At 37.5% G+C, this 23,261-nt stretch overlaps 1 long non-coding RNA gene across 1 annotated transcript; it reads left to right on the top strand.

The window, feature by feature from the left end:
* Positions 1 to 8,546: 8,546 nt before the first annotated feature.
* On the top strand, positions 8,547 to 21,390 carry LOC120323900. Its single transcript, XR_005564815.1, has 3 exons — positions 8,547 to 8,590; positions 20,199 to 20,242; positions 21,196 to 21,390. It is a non-coding gene; the product is annotated as an uncharacterized LOC120323900 (long non-coding RNA).
* The last annotated feature ends 1,871 nt before the right edge of the window (positions 21,391 to 23,261 follow it).

Genomic DNA, 23,261 nt, shown 5'->3' with positions numbered 1-23,261 from the left:
CTAAACTGGGTTTCACTGGGGCTTCCAGAAAACTGCTGGTTTATGGAGTGTCATTTTTAATAATAAATTCAGGAAATTCCAAAGGACTAGAAGAATCCTAATGTAGCACTAATCTCTTTGAAATTTCCTGACCAGCTAGAGCTCAGTCACTCTGGCAGCATCCCAATTCCAGTGGGGGGGGACGGGGAGGGGAATCTATTTAAATGTAACTGATACAAATTAACACAAGATGTACTAATAATAACTGTCAATATGATTTTAAGAAAAATAGACTGTGAGGCCTGGTATCATTTTTTAGTGAAATTAAAAGTCTGAGACATAAAGCTAGATGAACGGGTATAATATCCTTAGTTTTGTAATATTTTATATAGACTGAGGTATTGTACTTCATAAAATAACCTGACTAAAAATAGTGATATGCAAGTCAGCTAACTAATATTTATCATAAGGCAGTCACCAAATCAGGAAGGTTTTATATTACACCTGCACCTGGTAGTAGACTTCATGCTTTTCACCATTATCTTCAGTAATGTTAGTAATATACATAATTTATTTTTCTTCTTGTGAACTATGAGTCTGATTCAGAAATATAAGCTGAGTTAAACCATGAGAATTCTCATCAAACCCAATTGGATTCCCAATGAAGGATAAAGAACACCAAATTTAGATTTCTCAAATGCCAAAAAGTAAATGCATGATTAAGGGTTTTGCAGAATTGAGGGCCCGAATGCTTTTGTCTTGGAGCATTTGTATATGCATGCCATGAGTAAAGTATTCTGACTAATCGTGTTATTCTCTCATAATTTATTACAACCTTACTGTTAGCTGGGTATCTCCTTCCCCTTGACAAGTCTCCTGGGAAACTGAGATGAAGTTAGTCTTTTATCATTATCTCAAGTTTGTCTTTCCAAATGCTTTTATTATAGTGATTTTGGAAGCAAGCATATTAAGGCAGAGATATTACAGAATTGTTGTACAAAATAGTATTGTCAAATACCATGTAAGTGAATTTAGGTCTTACAACAAATATCGTAGAGATAATTTAGGACTAAATAAAAAGAAGTAAATCGGTTCTTGAGCCCTAAGGAACCTTTCAATAGTAACAGCAATAAATCAGAATGATAGCCCAAAACAGCTACTGATTTTTCCACTTAATCAAATAAGATCAGAACCAAGCCATCATTCCAGCAGAAAAAGCAAAATTTAATTAGCTTATCTAACAGTGTCATTTAGTGAATCAAAAGCTTTGAAAGGTCAATGAATTTTGCCCTTATCATCTCATTATCTTCCATCACTAACAAGATATCATTAAGCAACTTCATGAGAGCAGTTAATGTCGCAACAGCCAGCAGCACTGCTATAATTTAAAGGGGAATTTCAGGTTGTTTTTAAATATTTATTTTTATTAAATTTTTCATTCACAGAAACGTCCTAAAGGCCACTGGAACAAGGAAAACAAATACAGTTTTTTACATTATTTCCATAATTGATTTTACTTCTGAAAAAAATCAGTAGACAATTTTTAGTCATCCCTGTTGTTCAGACATACACACAGCACAAAATATGCTTGCAAGAATATACAGTACAATATAGCTGAACTGCTTTATTCTAATACAACTAATACGAATATAATCTCCACATAATATCCAACATTATGAACTATCTCTCTACAAAACCAGTGGAGACCAGTGATGTGTGGCATTCATCAGGGGTCAGTACTGGGACTGGGACTGGCACTGTTTAAAATCTTTGTCAGTGACACGGACAGTGGGACCGAGTGCACCCTCAGCAACTTTTCAGATTACACCAGTCCACGTGATGCAGTTGACACACTGGAGTGAAGGGATGCCATCCACAGGGACCTTGAGAGGTGGGCTCATGTGAACCTCATGAAGTTCAACAAGGTCAAATGCAAGGTCAGTCCCAAGCAGAAGTATAGGCTGGGTGGAGAATGGACTGAGAGCGGTCCTGAGGAGAAGGATTTGGGAGTGTTGGTTGATGAGAAACTCAACATGACTTGTCAACGTGTGCTTACAACCAAGAAAGCCAATCATATACTGAGCTGCATCAAAAGCAGTGTGACCTTCATATTGAGGGAAGTGATTCTACCCCTTTACTCTTGTGAGACCCCACCTGGATCACCTCATCCAGATCTGGGGTCCCAAATATAAGAAGGACATGGACCTCTTGGAGCAAGTCCAGAGGGGGCCACAAAGATCAGAGTGCTGGAGCACCTGTCCTCTGCAAACTGAGAGTTGGAAGCCTAGAGAAGAAAAGGCTTCAGATAGATCTTAGTGTAGCCTTCTAGTTCCTAAAAGTGGGCCTACAAGAGAGCTGGAGAGGGAGTTTTTATGAAGCCATGTAGAGATAGGACAAGGATTAATGGCTTCAAACTGAAAAAGGATAGATTTGGATTAGCTATAAGGCAAAATTTTTCACTATGAGTGTGGTGAGACATTGGAAGAAGTTGCCCAGAGAAGTTGTGAATATCCTGTCCCTGGAAGTGTTCAAGGCCAGGTTAAATGAGGCTAGTGGAAGATGTCCCTGCCCACAGCAGAGGGGTTGGAACTAGAGGATCTTTACAGTACCTTCCAATCCAAATATTCTATGATTCTATAAAACCATCTTTAGAGTCCTTGTCTCATCCTTGCATAAGCCAGCTCACCTCCCACTGCACAGTACCTTCCTATACAGCACCACATGATCTGTTCTATAAATGCAACCAGTGAAAACAGCAGGGTTGGAAAAACAACTGCTCTGTACACTGAAGGTCATTTCACTGGTCTGCTTTAGAGCACAGATACACAAACACTTGAATGAGTACATCTGAGAGGGCAGCAACCTGCAGTGAGGAACCTCTCACTACATACTTGCCTTCAGAGTAATTCTGATGAGGAAATGCATGCTGGAAAGTAATTTTGTGGAGTTACACTGAGCCCTGCTGCAAGGTAAATAGTAGCACATTAGTTAAAATAATTTGTTTGCATTCCCTAAAATCAATGGAATTTTAAGATATTCTTTTCTAAAAGCATGGAGGGAAGGCAAATATAATAACTTACTGAGGTTATCTCCATCAGATTGTGATCATTGTAACATAAGTCAGGCCTGGAGCCTAAACTGCCTACTGCTATCCTACTGAGTGGCTGTCACGATTTCTAAAAATACATGCTTTTAGCTAAAAGCATATATGCTCTCATCTGAGATGCTTTCCACTTCACACATACCACCCCTCCCTTTATTTATTATACCTATCTGGTTTAAATTGATTTTGCTATCTTTTTATTCATAGAAGTCTAAAAAAAGGGCTAAGGGAATTCACATATCTTAAATATGCTGCTACAGACTTTATGTGGCAATCCTTCACTGTGAAAGGATGCAGGCTTTACAAAATCAGAGGTCTTAGCTACAATGGAAGTTATCTCTTGAAAAAACAAGATGAGCAGTTTTAGGCTAGATAAGAACTTCTCAGACAACAAATAACATACCCTGTCAGATAGTAGAAAATATCTCTCTCTGAGACAGGTGATGAGGCAGGGAAGGTTGAGTAAACTTTCCTCCTGATCTTATTCACTGCTGTTATTGCCACAGCCATCTCTTCTCACTTTCCATGTCCATTCCTCAGGCAGATTTCTCCTCTGAACCAGTCTTTCACACCCCTACCAGTCCCCAAAAAATGAGAACCACGCCTGCTTCTGCAGATGTGGGAGCAAGTGGATTTCTTACTGGCTTTTTGCTCTAGTAACTGCTGCTGCTTCACCGTCTGCTGCTCCTCTTTTGTGTCTCCAAGCAGCTGTAAGTAAAGCTTCTGCATTCAGTTCACATTCCAAGATTTCCTTAGCAAACACTAAGGCTAAAAAAGAAAATCTTTTAATGAGACCTGAGATTCTGCAGTCACTGCAGCAGTACTAGATGTATACCTTATTGACATGGGTTGGACATTTCCAGGAGTCTATCCAAACCATGGTCAGAGGGAACTGAGTGAGAGAGAAAACAGGCAATGAGACATTTTCTAGCAAAGCACATTTTTTCTTTTGTTAAGAAATGTTGATTTTCTGAGAAAGGCAAGTTTTCACAGGGTTGTAAGCAGCCAGGTCATTCCAGCAGTGTTCCAGCTGGGAATTCAAGTAACATAGGAGACTTGGACTGAATCCTTTCGTTACACAGCAGCCTGAGAGGTGTGGTACTCCAAGCCACTCTTTAGTCCATCAGTTTCCCACCTCAACCATCTATCACTGCAATACTACCAGGAATAGGCAGGAATGTAAGGTATGGGGGTTTATGAGGTGAGATTTAGCCATTTTATTACTTGCAGGCCAGAAATAGCTGAATGCCACTGGACAACAATAAGAACTTTTCTAATAGGTAAACATTAAAAGGTTAATCTTAAGACTACAAATCCTTAACGCCTGTGTTGATAACTTTAGGAATTTTAATAGAGGAATTGTATGAGAAAGTATGTTTAAAAACATTCATTACTGGTATGCATAGAAGTGCAATATGGTTTTTTCATTAATGTTTTTACTATCCCTGCCACTTAAAATATAATATATTTGACAAAATAGATGAAAACACTTTTATCAATAATCTACCGATTAATGTTCATGTTAATATATTAATGGGATAGACCATAGCAGCCCCAAAGGAAGCGTAATGATCAATTGTGGCAATAATCCACAAATTGAAGATCTCTAATATTATGCATTCACTTGATAGACTGCAAGGGTTTTGAATGAGTGTTGCATTTTATCATGCCAATGATCCATGGATTAAGGGCTTGCATTTATATAGCACATTGTAATGTCTTTGAGGAAGCTATTAGGGTCTATCATATCAATGACCCATGAATAATGAGAGTTATTGGAGAAGTATCTTTCAGTCTGTGATGCAGTGCTTCAAGGATATTTTAACATGGTTTAAGGTTTAGCAAGTATAATATAGTTTATGTCGCACTTCTTACACTTGTATTTACACAATGAATAAACACAGTATAGAGAGCAAAAGGAAGAAGTACTGCTTCAAGGGGAAAATAATGACTTATTTTCCTTCAGTGCCTGAGATCAGTTTCTGGCAGCAACAACTGCTTGCTCCATACTTGGTGCTAATTCTTATGGTGCTCATAATTTCACTATAATCAAAAGCATGTAGGATACTGGCAGTCTTTGCAGCATGACAGTAATCAAGGATGTCATCAAGTTGGAATCAACAGAATTATGAGGGGTTAGATAACCTACTAATAGTGATTCAAACAGGGACTGTTCAGTGTTATGTGAATCCCCTTCTATTTTAGTTTGAAATATTCTGATAGCTCTCGATGGTTACAGGATTATGCATAGCTGTAGCTTTCTGATGAAGTCTTCCCCAGAATGTCATGTCTGCACAAAGATTTAAAAGTCACAATTATCTTTAAGATAAATCTTGATAAAATACCAGCTCTTCTTATAGGTGTCTAAATCTTGGAAAATTTCAAAGTTTGTAATTTTGAGCATAGATGAAGGAATATGAGACAAAAATACTTAATACATTAGGAATATTCTCTGAAAATGTCTATACTAGTGCAGCACAGTTTATGAAGACACTCTTCTTAAGATTCTTCCACCCATACCAAGTTGGTTCTTCCTTGGCAGTTACCTCCTCTTTCTCAGAATCTCCTCAAAGACAAAGTGAACTCTTGGCCCTGAGAACATGTAAAGGGGGAGGAGGGAGACATACCCTGCCTATTCATGACTTGGCAACATCATCCTGCTGTCATATTTCTCAATGACTGCCTCTCCCAATGCCCATGGATGCCCTTGGGAAAGAAGGGACACCTTTTCTGCAGGATACAGGTTGGGGGAGGAGGAGAGGGGACAGGAGAAGGAGCTGTAAAAAGCATTTCCATCCCAGCTTTTTGCCACATCCAGCTCTTCTGGCAGGAGGAAGCAGAGAAAGCATTTCCTGCTGTGGCTGTTGCCTTTATGGGTTGCTGAAATCTGGTTGTAGTCATGTACAGACAACTGCAACCCACTGGATTGCAACACAGGAAGCCAGCCACTGCAGCTGCTGAATTTGGACTGGATTTGAAGGTAACTTCTTCAGGCAGTGTATAGGGAAATTTGAGTAGAGATCAAACAAAATGTAATGCGAGTGTTGACGAATTCAGCAGCGCCGCGTGTAGTGACTCCTACAGTCAGCAAGTCTTAGTTCAAACTTTGTTCAGAGCAGTGTAAATATTCCCGTTCCCATCAGAGGGTTTTTTTTTCCAGATGGAAAATTATAGTTACAACTCCAGAGGAGCTCAACCTCTCCTTTACAGTCAGCAGTGGGAAACAGGAGACAACTTCATCCAGTCTTTCTGGTGGACATTCCTTGTGCTCTCTGCCAATAGTTGCAAAATACAAAATTGTACCTCACTTTTCTCCTTCATCTTTGTAGCTTGATTTCTCATTCCTTCCAGGGCAGATGAACCAGATGTAGTGGTATCACTATATGTTCTAAAGCTAATGAGCTGCACATAAAACTGAGAATTTGGCCAAATAACAGAGCCTCATACAAGGATTAGCTTTCCCTCCACCTCACAACACACCTTTTCTTTCCTTCTTCTTCCTAATTAAACAGAAAGCCATCACAGCCAATGCCTTGACATGCTGCTAAAATAAGCCCTGGTTTAGTGCTATACAAAGGAATTAAAAAAGATATATAATCTCTCAGTGTTTAGAATGGCTTTTTACTACAATTTCAGGTATTCATTTCTCTTTTGCAAATTATTCCTGCTGTAATAGCAACCTTTGTCTTCAGTCCTTGTCTGCTTTACCAGATAGATCTTAAGTAAAGCCACAGCATGGAGTTTGTGCTACTACAGATTGTTCCTGTGGTTGGGACTGTGAAGTCATAAATACAGGATTGTGCATCCATCGCACTACCAAGCTGAGATGTGGGGTAATGAGGAGAACAATCCAATTCAGACACCAATATCTTCAGCAATAACTAGTGCAATGTAGAATATTACAAGGAGAGAAAATAATTTTTTTGTGCCGGTATTCTCTTTTCAAAGAAACCTAATTGATATCTATAACAACAGAACATAAGGAAACCTTGAAAAAGATACTGATTTTTGCTGCTGTCATCAGCACGAAGTTACATCCCAAATACACGGAAAAATGTGCATGAAGGACATTGAAATGTAATTTCAAATGTGGGAAAGACAAAGGAAGAAGGAGTTCAGAGAAACTTCAACCTGCATTGCCACCTGTCACCTGGCCTACTGGCTCAAGGGTAGAAGGCAGAACCAGTTACTGAGCTGGGCTCTTTAAAAAGCATGGGACGGAATATATTCTAGGTTCCAAGGTCAATAGATGGGAAACTTGAATTTCATGCCAGGTGTGCAGGCTTCCTTACGTCTTCTGAAATTACAAAGTGACTGGTTCACATGAGCATCTGAAATGAAAGTATAAATGGATGAAATTTAGAAGCAACCCACAGAGGACAATATGACAGTAGGTCGTCAGTTTTTCTATTGAAGGGTCCTCAGAACTAAGCTGGAATTAGACTTCATACATTTTCTGTAGACATGTAGACACAACATCAATTCAAAGGTAGACAATCCAGCTTTCTTTTTTAGTGGGTTAGTAGGATTTTGATGAGAGAGGGAATGCTGGGTCAAAATTCTTTGACACTGCAAAGAAGCTGAAGCTAGGTCATCTGCCAGTTGGGTCAGTGCACTGTGCTGCTGTGGAAAAGTTAAAAGGGGCATGAAATTTATCCTGTGAATAACCTGCTCCTGTGGTCATGCTCAGAGCATGACAAATGAATCAGGGGATTTAGGGAGAGAAACAGTTTCCGGATCTTGACTAAGCTAAGTCAACAGGATATTTGAACTAAAGTTTTGTCTGTATGCCTGAACACAAGATTGCATGTGTCTGGAAGATTTAAAGTCCATAGATGCTTATCTAGTATGACTAGACAGCAGGAGAACTGATTTATAGGCTCATTCATTTGGATTCAGATGTGTTGGCACTTCATAAGTAACCAAACCGAATCAGTTCCTGGATCCTCCTAGGATCCTTCTTTCCAGTTTTTGGTGGTTTAGATAATAGTGATGCAAACACAGTCTTGTAAAATCTTTGAAAGTAATTCAGAGAGAAAAAATAACCTTCACTACTCACCATCCAGTAACCCAAGATTCTGGTCCAAAAACATTAAAAAATGCCAAAACACAAACAAACAACAAACAACAAACAAACAAAGAAACAAACCCAAACAGTGAATGATACTGTAAAATCCAAAAAGTACACTACAGATTGTCCATTATCATTTTTAATGAATAAAGAAATGTTGATGAAAATAGGAATATGTCTTGTATAGTGATATAGATCTGTCAGATCTTTTAGGTAACACTATCAACCTATTGAGGATTATTATTGTTATTCAATCTATTTTAAAGGGTTTAATTTTATATAACTGCAATTCCACATTAACATCCAAATAGCTTATGAAAATATGCCAATAACTTATTCATTTAGATTTTTTTGCAGAAATAAGGCAAACTACCTGTACAAATCATTTTGAAAGAAAGAATGGGGTTACCAGAGCCAATGAACAGCAAGTCACAATGGTGGTCAAAACATGGGTGAGGTCATTCATGTCAGCTTTCTCTCACTTCCCCTGCCCTGTAATTCCCTGTCATGCAGTTCTGAGATCTGAAAATGTGCCACCAGATTCTTATAAAGGATGTGCATGTGCATCTGTATGTGGTGTGGTTGAGAGTAGGCGTGCTTGGTCAGAGCACTCTATCCTGTTGTTACCTCTGAAGTTTTACTGTGTCATCTGTCGTCACTATGGAATGCTAAAAGTAACAGGAACTGGAAGTTTGAGATGAGTTGTTTGCAGGTGAGCAATATAAAGAGTTTTCAATCAGCTTAAAATGACAAATTTAAGATTTTGTTTATATTAACAGGGAAAAGTAAGGCTGCCTAACTCTACAAAAAGTGAGGAGACAAGAGCAGTCATCTATGTCCAGATTTGCTATAGAGGAGTGTGAGGTCGAAGCAATTTTCCCGTTAGAAAAAAAAAAAAAAAGAGTTACAAAGACATAGTTGAGAAAGAAGATTCATTCTTTTCTTTGGAGATTCATCTCCAGAAGGTGGCCTCTGGACAGCAGCTATGTGTAATCAGAGTTTCACTTGATACAGTTTGTGACTTATCTCTTGTCTTTTCTATATGGGCCTCTGAAAAGAGCTGGCTTCTTCTTTGTAATCCTCCTTTACTAAGTGGAAGACTCAATTTTATGTCTCCTTTTGCTTCTGTACTCCAGGCTAAGCAAACCCCACTACTTCAGTCTCTCTTGTATATTGTGTGCTTTGGAACCCACACTGTCCATAAGTGTCCCTTCACCAGACTCTGTCCAGATTGTTGATATTTTTTCTGTCCCAGAACTGCACAAAATACTGCAGACATGCCACATGGAGGTTAATTACCTCTTCCCTTAGCCTACTGTCTCTTCCTAATGCAGACAGTATGTAGATAGACTTTACAACCTCCTATAAAATACACAGGATTTTAAAATGATGATTTGATAGGATGTTTTACCAGACTTGGCTAAAAAAAAGACAAAATGTAATAGCAGGCAGTTGAAAAAATCCTTGGTCTATTTGAGACAGTTTCATAAAATTGCTCAACTAAAAATTTTGAATTGGGACAGGAGAGAAACCTGCTTTCTCAGTTGAAGTAGAGGCAATTGATGTGATAGTTTTGTCCCAAAAGATGTTTTTTTTTTCATTATCCTTCCTGCAACCCTTTTCCAGCCGGATTTGAAGTTTCTTGGGTTAATTTCTTACTTGTGTGTGGTTTCTTTCAATATTTACCAGAAAAATCTATGTGTTGGGAATGCTGCAGTTATCACGTGGATATACAGATGTATAACATCATAGCCTTTTATAACTTCTAGCATATAATATTCTTGTCATCAATCTAAATGTTTAGAATATGATTGGTTTGCTGTGATATAAAAAAAAAAATAGACTGGAAAGTTTAATAAATACTTGCAAGTAAAAAATCTTAAAATACTATGCCTGAGGATTCTGCCTGATCTTCCATTGAAATTCCATTAAATTCATGATCAAGTAATGTACCATAAAAATTAAAAGTTACCCCACAACAAAATAATTATGGCTCATTGCATAGAAAAATGAGCAGGGAGTACAGTTTCTTGATTAGTTAATAATAGCAAAACATTAACTTTCCCAAGGTCTTTGTTGGCTCTGAAAACACTTCCTATTATATAGGATCCATTTATAAAAATGTACTTTCAATATGTACTCAGAAAGAAAGAATATACAAAATGTGGATTTCCTGCATCAACAAGACTACTAAAAGTTCAGTTGTACTGACACAGTGTGGTGTGTCTCCCTTGTATTAAGTTCAACAAGTGCAAGACAAACACTGAACTAAACCTGGCAACTGTTACTCAAATGTGAAATCCCTCTTCCTGGAGGAAGTTCAATGTCATACAACTCTGAAGGATATCTTCTGCCAAAAACTAAATATTCCCCAGACTAAATGATGTAGAGGAGGCCATCTAACCCTGAACTTTTTCAACTACAAAATAATTCCAGTAATAAGAAAATGAGCATAAAGTTTGCAAAGTCACAATATAATCTGTCTGAATTTGGAATTTTGGAGAATAAAGGCCTGTGAGGGAATTAATTTTTTAAATAAGAGACTACCAAAATAAATTTCTCTTTCTCTTTTTTTCCTTCAGGTGTCAGATGAACATGAAGGTATTTACATACTAAATAGCTTTCTTGATAAAAAGGTGTTTGGTTTCACTGGAATTACTAACAGAATGGGATCACACCATGCTGAACAGTTTTGGGTGGAGAAAAAGCCTAACTGATTCTCAAAATGGAAGAGGGTAGTGGAAGGAGGCCACCCCTTCACTACCCGTACTACCCTAAATGGCCTACACGGGACAGATTTGTGGAAGACAAGAATAGCTAAAGGACTTCTTGATTCTTATGGTCTTTCCAAAAAATGCTTGCATATGAGACTAACCAGTTAGTAAAAGGAGCATATCCTACTTCCCTATATCATTATGTTACTCAGTAACTCTTCCTTTCTCCATATGTTAATAGCTATGTTATTTGCGTGTTCTTCCAGGTCAGCTGATGATGCAATTGTTGTCTCTCCTCAATTTGAGGGAAAAAAAAGTTATGAGAATGAAATAACAACACAGTGCAACAGGGAACGAGAAAGTAGATGAGAACAAAGGAAGAAACAGTAGTGAGGAAGAAGGTTTTGATGCAATGCTTTATTTTTAGGGCTAATTTGTACACTTTTATAATCACACATTTTCAGTTTTCCATAGCTGTGAATATATCTTTTCTGCAATGTATTACCTTCTTAGACAAGTTTATCCCATGATAGGAGATTATTTGGCTTGAAGGTGACAGGGTGCAAGGAAGTGATAAGCTGTCACATATCTAGCATACGTTTCTCTCTGCTAAGTCTCAACCTGTCAAACTATGAGGGCTTTGAAAAGAGGGGGCATAATTTTAGAAAGACAAGAACAACCACCCCTTCCCTGCAATTTCTTTTACTGCAGCTGATGGGGAACTCTGCCAGATGAAGGCTTAAATATTCTGGATATTTAAACATTCCAAATAGTTTAATACTCTGCAGTCTAAGCTTTGGCTTCTACTTTGGTTGAAGAGGTTATAGCACAGTGATGTTCAGAGACAAGTCAGGGCCCAGGTTCACATTTCCTATGCCTCAGTAATCTGGGACACAGTTTTCAAGAAATGAACATAAAACTGAAATAGATAGTTTTAATCTGAGTATCCTGCAAGAGAAATGTATGCCTGTGACTGTGAAAAGAAAGATGTCTTGCTTATTTTTAAATTTATAAGTAACTGAAGGGAAAAGTTTTGTTGCAAGACTGTTTGTTTGGATAAAATTTAATTTTGGATTGTTATGCATAGTAATGCATGAGCAACAAGCAAATATATTAATTTTTACTTGCACCAATAGGGAAAAAGATCACAGCAGACCAGTAAATATAAAGCCCAGAGGTGAGAAAGAAGCATATCAACCATGAAATTGTATTAATTCAATAATTAAAGTGAGTCTCAGTTCTAACACAAGCTCAGTTTCTGTAGCAAAGATGTGACAAAACAATTGGGAATGGCAGCCCATTGCACTCGTATTAATCATCAAGAGAACAAGAGTTCCAGTAAATCGAACATTTTATGAACACTACAATGTATTTAGCCCTGAACCTGATATCATCTCATTAATCAAAGCAATACACAGGGAGTGAAATTTCCACCTGAGTTTAGTTTTGAGAAAGAGGCAGTGAGAAGTGGGAGTGTCTTGTCTTTGTTCCCAGACTCTACAGCAGAGCCAGGCTTTGTAGTGCTCTTCCCAGCAAGGGAATGACAACAGTGCTGTAGGGGGAAATTAATTATTATCAGAGACATTCCAGCTGGAAATCTGTGTAGCTGCAAATCGAACACCTTTCAAGGAGCAAAGTGTTTCCTGCTGATCGTGATAGTTTCCCTTGTGCTTTAAAGACTTCAAAACTTCTATTGAAAAGCAAGTTCTTATTAGAGCTGGTGATTAATTTAGTATTTGATTCTGCATTTCAAATTTTTTATTAGTTTTCCATGTGCAATCCCAGAGACACGCAAGAAAGAGAGATATTCCCAGACAAAATTAGTGGCCCAGTGATTGGGGTCTTCATTCAAAACCTAGAATTACCTAATGTCCCCACTTCCAATGTAAACCACCAGTTTGAACAGGTGGGTTTTGTCTGAGTTACTATCATTTATAAAAAACACCAATGGATGTTTTTGAGAGAGATTAGAGTAGGCCAAGAGATATGGTTACTGTTCTACAATGAAAAGTGTTGCAAACAGAAGCAAAGTAGGGAGTGAACATCCCAAGAGAGCTCCTGGGTCACTTGGCTACGGTGTAATTAGTGTTTCTTATCAACATAAATTCTCCCCTTCATGGGAGAATGCGTCCAAATGGAAGGCTTTTACTCGTCACAACTCATAGATATTCTGATTAAGGAAATGTCTCATTAGGAAGTTTCCAGGCAGTTCCTGTTTCTAGTGTTCTTGGGCAAACCCCTTCAAAATGTAATCAGCAACAAGATTAGATCTGTGACTGCCTTATTACAAGAATATTAAAGGCTGTGCACCCATACCACTTCTGTTCTGTCTCTCAACAACCATCTTCATCATCAGCCAAGAAATTTAACTACTGGATATCCAGATATAGCTTGAGGAGTGTTTTACATTCAATATTTGTATTCATTGTAAAACAAAATCAAAATAACTTTAAAAAAAATGAAACAAACATACCACCTTACAGTTTCACAGACTTTGAAATGCTTGTGGCTTGGCTTAAAACTTCCTTCACTGTCTTTATACAACACTAGGCTCAGGGTTTACACAGTATCATTCAATATCCAAGTGGATCTGACTGAATTTCAAAATACAGAAATAAAAACTATATTAGAGAAGGTGTAAGTGAGGCATGGATACACAGAAATTTGACCTGGACAATCAATGAATTTAATTCTAGGCCCAGAATAACAGTCCTTCATTTCCTGATACTTTGTTTCCATGAATAGTTATATCCACCCTATATTTATTCAATTTTAAAATACAAGTTTAAGAACACCGGTATTATTTATATATATTCCCATTCTCGAATTTGTTTGAGAACAGAAAATCTTTTTAGAAGTACAAATAAAACAACAGCTATTGAAATGCAGTTTTTGGCTGATAATGAGTCAGGGTTTTTGTCCAATCTAATAACTATTTAATTAATTATTCAAAATAGCTCTTTACCAAATCCTATGACTGCGAAATAATTTTCCATTAAGAGTTACATCAAACTTTAACTAGATAAATACACTTTTCAGATCACAATTTTTTCTGCTTTCCTACAATATATGCAAATTTTCTTACTGATTTTAGAATAAACTTTCCCTTAGAAGCTGATAACTAGTAGCTCAGGTAATTAGAATATGCAACTATGCTGAAAACACAACAGCATGTTTAAAAAGCTGGTTGTTTTCTCAAGACAAATTCTAACACTTCATGTTTTTCGTTGTAGAAATATTCTTGGGACAATTGATAGGACATAGATACATAGCCTTATAAAAACAATTCTACAGACTTAATGATATCAGTAGGACTCTATTTTTCTTTAAATATCATTTGTTAGTGGTTGCAAAGTATTTGCTGGAGGTCTAGCTAGCGAGTACCCTATCTTACATTCTGTCATTTTCTCCTTGTTCTCCGCTGAGAACAATATATTTGAAAGGAGTAGAAAAGGTTAAACAAAGAGTCAATTAAACAGTCTGCTTGCAGCTTTTGAAAAACAAAATGTTCCCAGCTTAATCAGGAAATTGCCCCTGCAACCTCTGATAAAACTTGATTTTAATCAAAATTACATTTTTGTCACTAAATTATTTTTCATGTCAAAATGTCTTCATAGCAAGTCAACAAAATCATTTTATTATTAAAAACAACTAACAATTACAAAGTACCTTCCTAAAAGTTTTTCATATAATTGTAAAGGCTTTTTTGTGCTTCATAATGCTATTCTATTATAAAGAATAGGAATTCACAGATCTAGAGAGTTCACTGGGGATATTAGGCCTTTTTTATTTTTAAAACACTCAGTAGGAAAATCATATTATTGAAATAATTTTACTAAGAAAATATAGTAAGATATAACCTACATAGAGAAAATTGATAGAACCTAATTGACTTTGCAAGACACGGTGAGAATTGATTCGTTGTTGTTTATAATACCTGCAAGATTTACATTTCTGTAAATCTTATTTGCAGATGCAGAATAAGAGTACTAGAGTACTAGAAAGAGTACTAGAAAAGCACAGATTATTACGAACAGCTACAACAATATTATTCAGAATTTCAAAAATATGCGCTTATCGGAAACTCAGACTTCTTCAGTTTGTTGATTTGTATAATAAGAGAAGTGATCTGTTGCAGCTTTGATGATCTTCATAGGAACATGTTTCAGGAAAAACTGAAACTCGGGTCAAAACTTCAGACCATTCAAACTCCTGAGCCACTATCAAGGGCATTTTATTTACAGAAACCTTTTATGCAAAATAGCTCAATGACCAATACAAATATAGAAATACATGTCTGTATGTGTATGTATACACGAGTATATATTTCCCAAACCACTTCTGCTTATAGTTGAAGCCAAAAGCAATAAAACAATGAAGATAAATACAAAATAATATGTTTCTAAAGCTCTCCTAGCTTTCAGAAAGAAAACTAATTTAGAAGTGATAGCAATAAACATAAAGAGAGAATTAACTATTAATTTTGGAAATAAATTATAAATTGTATTCTTGCATATATGTAAATTAAAACCTTATGACAAGACAAATACTTGGGTACTATTTTTAATGCAGCTGAGAACAATTATGTCTGTAGTTCCCATTAGAGACACAGCCATGAGGCTGAAGGCTCTTTTTGCATGGGAGTGATATCCTGGGAACAGTAGTATTCTGGACATATCTTACAAGGCACAGGATGTACCTTTAACCCTCCACATAGTAATTTATAAAATTTTAAGCATGTGGTTCGTCTTCAGACATACATATTTGCCAGTGAGTAGTATTACACTAGTTTTATTTTCAATATTTTCATTTCTTTTTTTTTTTAATCAGCTGTAGGGGTTGGAAAACAAGTTTCTCATTTGAAAGCATAAGATGAGCTCAGATGAGATGAGATGAGTTGAGACAAGATGAGATATCATGAGGGATGTAGGCATTGAGGAAGCAATTTCAAAATCTCTTCTGTAGGAAAATTCAATATAGGACCACGCACCATAGGGCAACTAGAAGAAAATAGAGTACTGTGCCTTTCAATCAGACACCTCTCATGTGCAGAGGCTGCCCATAAACTCTGAGACATTTTTTCATCTGATAAACACTGATGCTTTCAGCTGGGCTCAACCTAGGGCTGCTACAAACTACTGCCCTCCCTAACTGCTACAACCATTGTACAGCAAATTGCACTGAGCTGCTATCACAAGGTATACAAACTGCTTAAGTCTCTTTGCAATTCAGAAATGCCAGTACTTTACTTAAAATTAGAAGCAAAAGCAAGTAAAAGCATCTTGTCCAGTTCTGCTTAGTATTAGTGTACGACTTACTACTCAATCAACAAACCTTATTCTAATAAAATTGGTGCACAGAGAAAATCTTAACTCTCAGATGTTTTCAGTCTGCCTAGATGTTTATTACCTTTATTACCTTTATTACCTAGCAAGCTCTGTGATTGTTACCTGGGTCCTTCCTCAGAAAAATGCTTTTACAATGTTTTTGAAAACCTTATGTCCCTCAAAAGTCTTAATGAAAAATCATAGAAACATTCCAACTTATAGGGAAATACTTACTCGATTTAGGTTTGGAACTTCCTATTTCTCTTTACCTACATGCTGAAAGTTACTCAATGCTACTTTCTCAAGCAATAATAACTAAAAACCAAAAGAAAATATTTTGAGCAAAAAAATCAATAAACATTGAGCAGTTGAAATCACTTGGCCTGTTCAACTGGAGAAGAGACCTCATTGCAGTCTACAGCTTCCTAGTGAGAGGAGGAGGAGGGACAGACACTGATCTCTTCTCTGTGGTGACCAGTGACAGAACCTGAGGGAATGGTCTGAAGTTGTGTCAGGGGAAGTTTAGTTTGGATATTAGAAAAAAGGTTCTTCACCCAGAGGGTGGTTGGGCACTGGAACAGGCTCCCTGGGGAAGTGGTCACAGCACCAAGCCTGACACAGTTCAAGAAACATTTGGATGATACTCTCTGGCACATGGTATGACTCTTGAGGATGGTTCTGTGCAGGGCCAGGAGTAGAACTTGATGATCCTTGTGCATGCCTTTCAACTCAGCATATCCTGTGATTCTGTGATTTTAATAAGGATGACTTAGCCTACCTCCACTGAGGTCTTCTTTCTTATAAGTTATGATTAGTGGTACCTGAAAATGGGTCCTTTTTTAAAAAATTTATTAGTTAGTCTTATACATTCAGCATCATGGCTAGGCTTCGCGAACAAAGATTTGGGAAGGCTCTATCCACATTTGTTACAGGCACGCTGGTGGTTTATGAGACCAATACGAGACAGACAAATCCGATTGCAAAAGGCACAGTAGAAAGACTCCTTAGATGGTGTATTCTGCAAGACACGGTTCTTTCTGCGTTGCCTTTTCTCCTCGAGAGTGATCCTGCGTGTGTTCTCAAAGGAAGCAGCAGCGTTATAGATGGTGTGTCTCCAGACCTCCTGATTTGAGGCCAGAGTAGACCAGTGATGGTGATCAATATGGCCAAGGCTGAGATGTTGTTTCAGGGAGTCCTTGTATCTTCTCTTCGGGGCTCCTCTCATTTGGCAGCCAGTGGCAAGTTCACCATAAAGCAAGATCTTAGGAAGGCGGTGGTCCTTCATCCTGGAGAAGTGCCCTGCCCAGCGCAGCTGTGTTCTCAAATCTGATACATTACCCTTACATATGTTAACATATGCATTATGCTAGTTTTATATGCTTCCTCACTAAAAAGACCTTTCTCGTCTAGAAAAAAATGTCATCAAAATTATCTTTTTCCCCAAACCACAAAATCATAACTGTACTGAGAATTTTACAATTAATTGTCTTTATTTGGCATATTTAGTGGCAATACGTATTACTCATTTGTTCCCACATGAGATTGCAAGACTTCAACATCAACTATGACAAGTTAGTGTGATTAGTCATATTAAAACATATTTTTATAAACATTCCATCATGTGAAGCAATATTATCTCATTTCAAGAATCAAATTAATTTCAGATAGTATTGTCAACCATTATGACAGGAGAAGCAAAGTATGTTTCAGAATGCCTTCTTCCTTCCAGGAGAAAAAAAACAGCAGGGGAAGAAAAGAATAAAGAAATAAAATCTAGGTCTTATCAAATAAATGTGGATTAGCATTTTTAATCTTTTTCTCTGGATGTCCTGTTTACACAAAAAGCTTGAACTCTGTTACTGATGTTGGGGAGGGGACACACTTGCTGTCTCTCTTTGTTTTACTGACTCGTGGAAGCTGCATTTTGTGATGCCTGGTTGAAGTAGTACACTCCAGAAGAGACATGTTACTCTTGGCTCTCAAAAAGTTTTGTCTTGCTCAACTAGATCACTGCCAGTTGATCTGTTAATTTATTATAACTACTTGTTTGTACTGTAGCCATAATCACACAAAGATCAAAGTTAACAGGGGGCTAAGTCTAGTATGGTGCACTACTGTTTGTCCTGTCCTAGCTTTGAAAATGACTGCTGATTCTGACTACTTCAGTCCAGGATGTGTCTGGAACATAGGCATTTGTTTTATGCTAAATAGGGCAAATGCATGTTATCTGAGCAAATTATATATGCGTGCGTGCGTGTGTGTGTGTGTGTCTGTGTCTGTGTGTGTATGTATGCAGGTATGTATGTATATTTATGTTTGGCCCACTAAATCCAATTTCAAATGTGCGCATACTTACCCCTTCCAGCAAATTCATATGTAACAAAACACATCCCTAAATTGCTCTGCAATTTCTACAGTATTTTTACACAGCTCCTCTAGAGAAATTTACACCTATGCATTTTGTAAAATTCAGTACATGAACCGTGAAAATCTTTCACCATATGATAAAAAGGTGTTTGTGTTAAGGTGTGTAATAATACATCACAGGCTTCCCCTCCAGGATTAAACCATTGTTTGATTTCACAGAAGGTAAATTCCATCAATCAGGTTGTCCTCTGTTGTCAGAAAAAACAACTTAAGGTTTAATTTTATAAGAAGTAATCATAAAATGAACAAACAAGAAGACTAATTCATTAAACTAAGTAACAAAGAAAAATATGCCAACTCAAGATTTTCCCCATGTAAAACACTGAGAAGTTTATGCTGTGTGTGGATATAATTTTAAAGGTAAGATAAACAATAAAAGCCTAAAAACACATGGAATTAAAATCTGACAAAAATTCTATTTGTGCAGTAATCACATTTAAAGATTCCCAGAATTTTTAGGCGGTGCCTTTAACTCATAGCTTAGAACAAATTAAACTTCTATAGATTTTCCAATATTTGGACTTTCATAACCCAAATCTAAATTTGCATTTGAAGTTTGGTTTTGTGGGTTTCTTTTAGACTAGAAATCCCAAATGAGAACCAGTGATTCATGTTGTGATCTCTGACTGAAATCAGATCAGGAAAGAAGAAACCTACCTGAGAAAACAAAGACCAAGAGAAAAAAATTGCATACATTTCTTCATCACCCATCCTCCCTCTTTGAAAAGAAAACAAAAAGAAAGTGTGGGTGTGGTGGGGGAAGGAGAGGATGAAAACAAAAGGGAGCTGGAGAGGGAAAGGTAAAGGGGAAGAGGGAAGAGGAAGAAGAAAAGAAGGGAAAGGAAAAGGAAGAGAGGAAAGAGGAAGGGGAAAGGAAAAGAGGAATGAAGGAATGGGAAGAGGGGGTGAGGAAGTGGGGAAGGGGAAAAAAGAGTTCACGGCAAACCTTATGAAGCTCTCAGTATCACAGAATCCCAGAATATGCTGAGTTGAAAGGCATGCACAAGGATCATCGAGTCCAACTCCTGGCCCTGCACAGGACCATCCCCAAGTGTTACGTCATGTACCTGAGAGTATCATCCAAATGCTTCTTGAACTCTGTCAGACTTGCCTGAACTAAGTATACAGTAATGACGTTACATTTTCAAAATATAATTTGAATGTTCCAGCTCTATCACTGGGAGTTTATACTCGAGACACCATACAAATGTTACACAATCTTTTCCTAGCAATGTCCTGCGTCAGCTGAGATAAAGATTCTCACAATATCCAATTTAAGGAACAATTCAGATCAATTTAAAATTATTTTTAAATATTTTACATCTCATTCTAGCAATTGTCAGTTGTCCTTCATAGGACATGAGGCAGCACTAAGGGCTGAAAATGGATGTCTTTTTGCGAAGAATTAATATTTATTGAATATTTGGCTGTAACTATATCAGAATATTTTAGTGAATAAAACTAAATAATGGAGGGGGGGAATCATGGTGAGGAAAGTGAACACACAGCAGCATTAACCTCCAAATAGTCATGCTCATTCACGCTAGCAGTGACTTTCACTATGTGATTTTCCATAGGATATTCCTGAGCCCATCCTCTGGTGGATATGGCTTCTTCCCAGGTAAGAGGACACACTTGGCTCACTCCGCCTTCTGTCTGGCAGTGCACCGGAGGCCTGCTGAGCCTGACAGTGCACGGTCTGTCACGTTGCTGGGTTTAAGCAAAGCTGTACTAAAATGTTGCAGGCTATGTATTTGTTGACCATCAGAGTCCAGCTGGGAGAGAATTTATCTTCTTTAAATACTTGTTATCTTTGTTAGCTAACTCATCATCATTTAGGCAGCTTACGTCCATACACATGAAGGGCACAACAGCTAATACTCTCAATGTGGACTTTGAAATGATCCATGAAGGAGAATATATGGCCACTACTTCATAATCAGATACTAGAAGTGATTTACTTTTCAACAGTTTTTACATTCATAAATCTCAAATGCTGTCAGTTCAATATATAGTAGTTGTTTCCCCAGGGAGTCTTAGTTTAGGTCCTGCACCTCCTCTGCAGTGTGGAGCTCCTTTACCTGCCTTTGCAGCTGTTTGACTGAGGTCAAATGAGTCATCTAAGGTCACAGAGTGAAAGAATGACCCAGAAGGATGCTGAAACCAGGCCAGGACCTTATAAAGTTCCCTGCTGCAACTACTGAAGCACACTGTCTCCCTTGAATAATTCTGCTTGCTGATCCCCACAGAACATACACATTTCCTAGTGCCACAGGAAATGAAAGCTTACATCCAAGCTGCTGTAAGAGCTAGCATGCAGTGGGAACAAAACTCTTTTTTTCAATCTTATATCGGTAACATTACTGACATTCCTATACTTCAAGATATCCTTATATCCTGAGAAAAAATGGGAAAGAATATAAACCCATGTCCAAATATACCCAGCTTTGCACTAAGATCCGAGCTTTGTGGTTCTCAGATGTTTGCCTTTTCTTTGACTGGATTAAATTTGGCAGTTTTATTTTAGGCTTTTCCATCACCAAGACAGTTTGAGACATTTTTCTTTTCTTTCAGAGAGAAAACATCACTGTGTTTGCAAGAATCAGAGGAATCCCACAAGGATTTCACATGTAAAAACCAGCCTAGAGTCAGGTGCAATGTCCTGCATTTGCTACACACCTTTCACACAGAAAGTTTGGGACAAATAATGTGCAGTTATGGCCCAGCAGCTAGGCTGTGTATGGCTTCCTATATCAAAGACACACAAAGAAAGTGGATGATACTACCTACCTGAATAAAATGGTAGGATCTGGTTGTTACATTTCTGCATAGAATCAGTTTATGTGTATTAAAATGAAACAAATAATTTTATAGATGTGGTAAGAAGGGAGAGAATGAAAGTAAAAATGCAATTGAAAGCAATGTTTCAAATATTTAGATCTTCACTTTTCAAAAACCCAGCTCCCAGCCTCACACTGAAGTTTTTTTTTTTTTGCTTCATCCACAGTGATTCCAGATGTTTAACTGGCATATTAACACAAATAGTGTTTTCCTTTTCCCTGTGGGGAACCAATATGGCTCACATTCCATCACTTAAATGCAGAACTAGCCCATTAGTTAAAATAATAGTGATGCCAAAATGCCTGATGTCCTGCGGGCACAGCAAGGGTGAGAATTTAAAAAAAAAGATCTATGTACCAACCATACCTGAAGGCTCGCACTCAGCTTGGGGCAGGTGATTTTCCCACCTCTCATCTCAGTCAGTGTTTTTGTTCTGCTTTTTCTTTGTAGATTGTGTCCTGCTTAACTCAATGTTCTATTAATCTTGATTGCTGGTAGCAAGTACTCTGGACATCTGCTCTGAATTTACTTTTCAGATAATATCTGGGGGAGAGTGGGGGTGGGTTGTGATGTTGGGTTTAGGCTGAAAATGGCAATCTGCAGGAGAGAAGGAAAGATCAGTACCATTTATAATAATAGCAGCTATCTACAAACCAAGGGAACTCAGCAGGTATCTCTTTCCTTCCCAGTTACGCACAGCTATCTCAGAGCAGAATACTACAACCACTTTGTGCCAGTAACACTGTGCAACAGTTTTAAACAAAGGAAATTAAATATATATTTATTCATGGCTAAAATAAAGGACAATTCCAGGGATGCAGAGTGGAATTCACCTGGAAATGGGCCAGAACCCAGAGGCCAGCTTTTCACCCTGGGAAAGGACTAACATGCACATTTCTGTGATCAGAGGTCATCAAGGCTTCAGCTTTGTCTAGCCATAGGGACCTACAAACGTGGCATAATTCGAATTTGGCACTGAAGAAAACAGTAGGAAAAAGTGATCCAACTCTCCCTAAAATAAATAGAAAGATTTCTGTAGGAGTTAGAGCATGGTGAATCACCACTTGTTTCTTAAACACCCACTTTTATCCCTGGGGCTCAAGTCACCTTCTTTTTAGTTATGATATCTGATGGGATTTCAGCCTAAGCTGTATGGCTATGATCTTATGTCCTATAATTCAACCTGCTCCAGAAAATCTCTATTTATTGAGTGATGAATAATAGAATTACTTAGCAGCTTCTTTTAGCTTTCCGAAAAGAAAGCACGGTATTGTATGCACTGTTTCAAATGTTGTTCTTTATTTTCCCATGGGGATTTATTTTTAAAAAAAAAAAAGGTACAGTAGTTAATTCAGATGGTTTCACGTTGCCTAGAGCTATTGACTGATATATGCAAAACCTTGCCATTATGTTTTCAAAGCAGCAACAAATAGAATTAAGAGTGCAATTCCTTTGATGATACTTTGATTTTTTTTTAAATTACCTTCCATTATTGTCTGGGCTTGATCCTTCTCCCTCAGAAACTAGTGGGAGTTCTGCCACTGACTTCAGGGGAAGGAGAATTGGGTTGTTTTCAGCACAGATTTTAAAACAAAGGCTTGAAATTGGCAGGAACAAAACATTCTGCCATGAATCCAGACAGCAGATTGCCAGATGGCAACTTTTCAGAGTTTTGCAAACAAATTTGGTATATTCAATATAAATATTTGAAGGGGGCGGTGGCGGAAGAAGACTATAATTCTCATTTACCAAAGTGTCAGATTTAAGCCTTTAGATTTTAACTTTGTTCCAAGAGAAAT

Source organism: Pipra filicauda, unplaced genomic scaffold (assembly GCF_003945595.2).
Source record: "Pipra filicauda isolate LSUMZ 115617 unplaced genomic scaffold, ASM394559v2 scaffold369_size710782_pilon, whole genome shotgun sequence".
NCBI lineage: Eukaryota > Metazoa > Chordata > Aves > Passeriformes > Pipridae > Pipra > Pipra filicauda.
The sequence above is the reverse complement of the archived record's forward strand: the minus strand, read 5'-3'. Positions and strand labels throughout refer to the sequence as shown.